The sequence below is a fragment of the Oryzias melastigma genome, linkage group LG15, assembly GCF_002922805.2.
Source record: "Oryzias melastigma strain HK-1 linkage group LG15, ASM292280v2, whole genome shotgun sequence".
Taxonomy (NCBI): domain Eukaryota; kingdom Metazoa; phylum Chordata; class Actinopteri; order Beloniformes; family Adrianichthyidae; genus Oryzias; species Oryzias melastigma.
Genome location: NC_050526.1, coordinates 18,111,096 through 18,117,766, shown reverse-complemented (window position 1 = coordinate 18,117,766; position 6,671 = coordinate 18,111,096).

Sequence of the window (6,671 nt, the reverse complement as noted above, 5' to 3'; positions counted from 1 at the left end):
TTTTCATTTTGATGGCACTGACAGTTTCATTGACATGAATACTTGCTTTTGAGGAATGGATAATCAATCTTGAGCGTGTTTTTGCAGGCTATCCACTAGGTTTTGAAGTTTGCACTAATTGTTTTGTGATATGCACTAACTGCTGTGCAAATGTTAATAGTGTTCTGAGAAATGCACCAAAGTGACTGAGAAAAACTGTAATAGACAGATGGATGGATGGATGGATGGATGGATGGATTAATAGACAGATGGATGGATGGATTAGAAGACAGATGGATGGATGGATGGATGGATGGATGGACGGACGGATGGATGGATGGATGGATGGATGGATGGATGGATTAATAGACAGATGGATGGATGGATTAATAGACAGATGGATGGATGGATTAGAAGACAGATGGATGGATGGATGGATGGATGAATGGACAGATGGATGGATGGATTAATAGACAGATGGATGGATGGATTAGTAGACGGATGGATGGATGGATGGATGGATTAATAGACTGATGGATGGATGGACAGATGGACAGATGGATGGATGGATGGACAGATGGATGGATGGACAGATGGATGGATGAAAGGTGGGATGGATGGATTGCTGGATGGATGGATTAATAGATTGATGGATGGATTTTTCTGCTGCAAAGCCATCACAGTTGAGGAAAAAAGGAACAATTTTTTACAGATGACCTTGAATGCCTCTTTTTGTATTAAAACTTTATTATTTCCTTTTGAATCAAAGTCAAAACGATGCATTCGAGGACATTTAGGTTTGAACTCTCGACTGTTCCACAACACAACAGGCAGAATAAGTCGTCTTAACAATAAAAGCTTCTGGAATGAAAGGAGAAAACTGATGAAATATTTGATAGAACTGAGTACTTTGGTTTATTATGGATATGAAATAATAATAATAATAAAAAACTTCCTTTGGTTTTTATTTGTACAGATTTGCTCTATTACTTGTGTTCAGTTTTAGTTCATTATTAACTCCAGGACAGAGTTTAGAGTTTGGCTTTAAAGCTCTCCATGAAAAGCTCCAACATTTCACTTTGTGAGGATCTTTCTTCAAAAATGTTCACTCTAAGTCACAACTACCGCTTTAAAACATGTCCTGCGTCCGTTCGAATGTCTGTTGTCTTCATCTTCTAATCATGTTATGCTTCTGTTTGGGTGTATCTTCCTGATTTGGGAGACATGTCCTGAACAGATGGTAATCTCCATATCTGGCGTAGACGTATGTGTTTCATTAAAAGTGTCTGCCTGGGGAAGAAGAATTTGCTTTAAACATCTGATGAAGATGTTTCCACTTCCTGCTAAAACAATTGCAAGACTTTCTGTCTTCCTGAAACGTTTCTGTTCAGAATTCCCAGTTGGTTTTCCTCAGTTGGACTTAAAATGAACGATAAATAGATAAAAAATAGTCAAGAAGAATGAATATAAATACACATAAAGCACAGATTACCTGATGATAAAGGTGCAAAAGTGGCTCATAACAAAGCCTTAGATATGATTCATCTTGGAAGATTCATTAATAAGTTCAGCCACATTTTAATTCATGTCTATGCAGATGATATCCGGCTTTACCGTTTTTTTTCCCGGACAATCATACAAACAAACAACAAAATCTGTTGGATTATGTAACAAGCATTAAAACATGGCTGTGTATTAATCATTTTACTTTAAAGACTTTAGGGCTGCACGGTGGTGCAGTGGTTAGCGCTCTTGCCTCACAGCGAGAAGGCCCTGGTTCGAATCCCGGCTGGGACCTTTCTGTGTGGAGTTTGCATGTTCTCCCCGTGCATGCGTGGGTTTTCACCGGGGACTCCGGCTTCCTCCCACCGTCCAAAAACATGCTTCATAGGTTCATTGGTGACTCTAAATTGCCCCTAGGTGTGAATGTGAGACTGAATGTGTGATTGAGGCCCTGAGACAGACTGGCGACCTGTCCAGGGTGTACCCCGCCTTCGCCCTTCAGCAGCTGGGATAGGCTCCGGCACCCCCGCGACCCCGAAAGGGACAAAGCGGTCAAGAAGATGGATGGATGGATAATGGCTTTGGTTTGACTTTAAGCTGTCGTTTTGTGAAGCACTTTGTGATTCTTTCTGGGAAAAGTGCTATAGAAATGAAGATATTCTATTCTATTCTATTCGAAAAGAATCACAAAGCGTTTTTGGATTTTAAAAATCTTCCAGATCTTGGAAAGTTTAGCGTTTCTGTGAAGTGCAGCAGACGCTGGAGAAAGAATCGTCGTGGAAACCTGAAACAAGGAAGCGGGCCGGCATGTCTGAGTCGCCGGTTCCTCCTGACGTGTTTTTCGGACTCCCCGCCTGCAGGAAACAAAGAGCTTAGAACAAAGGGATGCCAGACCTCTGTGTGTTTACCTGCACTCTCCTATGAATCCTGCACATGTTGGGTTTTTTTTAACCTTCTTCTCTGTGCCCAAAAGTTTGGGTTCCTGCCTTTGTACGGAGGAAGGAAGAAGTGCTCCTTACACAGACGCTGAGTGGATTTGAGCTGATAAGCAGACAGCAGGAGCTGTCAGGATGTGTGGGCAAAAAGAAGCTTAGAGACAACCTCTGCCAACATTTCCTCTGATCTTAGTGCTTTATCTGACATTATGATCGCATACACAGACTTTCAGAATAATATTTTAGATAAATCAAATATAAGTGAACTTCAGTAAAGGCTCATTTACATACATTTGACAGCAGAGCATCTGTTATTTTCATTTTTGAAGATACCTATAATATTACATCTTAATCTCAAAAATAGATAAAGGTGAGTTGAGGTCAACTTAAACATTCATGCAGAAATTTGAGCTTAGTTTTAAACAAAAAATTAGTTTTACAGAAGTGCCATTGTTTGCCAAATAATATTAATTAGACAAAATAAGAATAACCCCAAAAATAGAATCAAATGAACACAATGAAATGTCACTACAACTGTTATTAGAAAATAGTTCAATAAACTGCTCAACACTAAGTGGTGTAGTAGACGTGTAACAATTAATTTATGAGTCAATTTCTCCAACAGGATCAATCAGTCGAAGGGAAGTTGTTTCCATTAAAAAAATCATTTCAAAATAAAATACATCAATGATAATCGATTTTGGAAACGGTGGGTTTATTTTACTATAACATAAAAACAAAAGGAAGCCCAAATCATTATCTGGATCAAATTGTTGACAAAATGTATTGTTACATCCCTAATACAAAGAAAATAGTGGACGCCAGTTTGGTCAAATCTAGCAAAGACCCAAACAGTATTTAAATAAAAACGGTCAGTTTTCAGAATTTTATCGATAAGTAGCAGTAAAGAAAAAGTTCCTTCTGATATGAATCTGATATGAATGTTAGTTTTTAGGACTGATCAAAACCTTCTCTGTATAATTATGGTGCTAATTTGAGTTATAAACTATTTAAGAACAATTTAAGAAGAATTGGCATCTGAGAAAACTTTGTTGTAATTGGTAGAAATGCAAAGAAATAAATGTGGATTTGAGTTGCAGCTGACACTTCATGAGTTTTTTTCTATTTTTATGGTTTAATCCAGTGGTCTGCAACCTGTGGCTCCGGAACCACATGTTACTCTTTCTTTATCGTGGCTCTTTAGCTTTAATAAAAAATGGTAACATTAAAATAAATAAGAGGTTATTTATTTAAGTTGTTTCATTTCTGTTTAGATTTCTAACATGTCAAACAACAAAACAAAAACTTGAACTTAGCAAGTTAGGTTGAACTTAAAACTTGAAGTTAAACTTAAGTTAAACTTCTTTGTTTCACAATTTAAAAATAAATGAAAACTTATTCAAACATAAACGTTCTTTTCAAAGTCAACAGTTACATAAAAAAAGTACATTTTACGGTAAAAGAAATGGCAGCAACATGGTTGCCAGAATTTCACTTGAGAAAATAAGATGTTACTTCAGCCAAAATTACAGTAAAGAAAATGTCGCTTTTTTAACAGTTCTGTTTGGTATTATTCCTAATTTTTATTATTTTTGTGTGATGAGAGCTCAGACTCATCACTAGAACAGCACTGATGGGTCCCTTGCTAAGTTCACAATTGTTTTGGAGGGTGTTGAATTTAAAAAGAGATATTTGTACTTCCCCTTCCATGTTACGCATTTGCTGACTGGTTGCCTGCAGCATACCCATAGAAAAAAATATGCATGGACATTTTCACCCTTTAGGCTCACCAAATTGTCTATGATTTCAAAGTGAATCTGTGGACTGACTTATAAAAACCAACATCTGAACTTCGTATAAGTCTCTTTGATATGAAACTCTGGAGCCTGAAAATACAAAATGACTGCAGAGGGATCTTCGATCAATCCAACTTCAGGTCTCATCCTTAATGTAAGTTAAAAAGTCCCCCAAAATTTTTAATATGTTTAAATATAGTTTTTTGTTTTTTAGAATTTAGGAAAGACACAATCCTCCTCATTATTGTGGGGTACTCAGTCTACAAGTCTTTGTGAGGACTCTGAACTCTGCAGTTTCTGTTAGAGACGCATCAGGAGACGGAGAGGCTGAAAATATTGTTGTGTTGCTCTAAGAAGAGGAAGTGCGTCACAATACAACAAATAAAACCTCGAGTACAGCAACAAAGGTGGAGCTGAGGCTTTGAAACCAAGAAGAAAATGGCAGAAAAGTCCTTTAAATATTGATATTTAAATATTTAAAAAGTAATTTATTAAGAATATATATATTTACATTTTTATGGTGATTTCAAAATTATGTTTTTTATATGGAATCAAAACTGTCAGATGTTTTAAATGAAAAATGTGAGAATAAATGAAAAAAATATATATATATTTGACGATATGAAACAAAAATACATCGTTTTCCTTAAATCCAAACTCAAACCTTGATATTCTGTCTTTGCCAAATTGAATCAGAGAAGGTTGTAGATGGGAATTCGTCCCCACAAAGCCTGTTTTACTCAGCCACTCACACATGCAGACAGAACTGAAGAATGAGAACAGCCTGTTTCTGAACATCCTTTAATTAAATCGTTTGATGCTGCTAAATGGTCTTGAACTGAACAAAATGTTGGCTGCCAACCAATTCAAACAATAAACACACACACTTACACTCTGGAAGCCTCTTCATGAAAAAAAAATCAACAAGTGAATACACTGAATAAGTATATCAAAATGTACTTTTGGGATATTTAAGAAAAGGGAAGAATATTAATAATTTATATTTAAAAAATGTAGTTTAAAAAAGGTGATAGCTAAAATAATTTTTCTGAAAATTTTCCACAACAAAACAAAAAAACAATTGAACTCCAAAGTTTTGCATTACTCACATTAAAGCATTTGCATTTAAGTAATTTATGTAAATCAGTTATCTTTTCATGTTTTACTGGAAACCTCATAATCTAATCCGACCACAGATTGATCCAGTTTTCGTGTCAGTTTCTTCATCATCCACATATTTACTACTTTGTTCTTTCTTCTACATTTTGTTGAGTGTTTTGTGTTCCTTCATGTGGACAAGTTCCATCCATCACCACCACCTTCTTGTTGTGTTTTTCTTCCTCCATAGTCGCTCTGCTTCTCTGCATAGTCTCTTTATAGACCTTTAAACTCTTGACACAGCTCTTTTCATTGACTTTTCTGGTGATTTCAATATGATTTTTTATTTTAACAAAAGCCCTTTGACGTATCTACTGTACCTTTGAAGGATATTTGCATAGCTTGCCAATAGGATCTTGTCTAATCCTGAACCTCCAGTTTTTTTGTAATGTAATGAGGGCCATGATTTCTGCAGGTTCGTCCTTCAATCAGGGTTCCTTTTCTCTTTTTTATCTACTCCATGTTTGTTATCTTTTTAGTTATAAATAGCAGTGATGAATGTTGTGTTACAACAGTAATACTACGGTCACATATCCCAAAGTGGTGCCTCGCCAAATGAATGCAAGTTTCATGACATTCATGACCTGAATGCAAGGTTTTCAGCAAATTCGGCAGGTGGCCGCGAAGGTTTTAAGAGATGGTTCAAATTTTAGAGCAACCAGATGATTTTTCTCTCAAATCTGGCATTGGTTACCACCTGGGCATATTTCAAGGTCATGGAGTGGCAGTCCAGTGACAGGCGGGGTTGACGTCATTACAAAAATGGGCGGCAGCTGGGCGGCCACAGGGCAGCGGTAGCCAGATGCATCAATGTCTCAGATGGTCGCAAAGGTTTTAGGGCAAAGAGTTGTTAAACTCAAAGTCACAAGGGACCAAAATCCCAAATCGCCTTGGATCGTGGGCTGAACAGAATAAACATTTATGAAAACAGTAAATCGGAATTTTAAAAACTTTAAAAACGTATCTTTTTATCAGAAATTTTAGTCTCCGTAAAAATATTTTTTCTCAAAATTGTACAAGTTATCAATAAGTGCAAAATAACATCAGTCATTAATAACAATAAAATATAACGATCTGGAGGGCCAGATCTGGCCACCTTGACTTTGGCACATGTGACTTATGGTAACTTTTTGACCGTTAACACGATAATTCCAGCAGATTCTTTTTATTGAGCGTTTATATGAATGGCAATGTGGTCCCCCGACTTTAACCCTTCCGCACAAGACACTGCGCTGAACTTTGTTTTCAATGATTGTTGATCTTTACTGGGGTCCAATGACAGACGTGAAGTCTTGTCCAC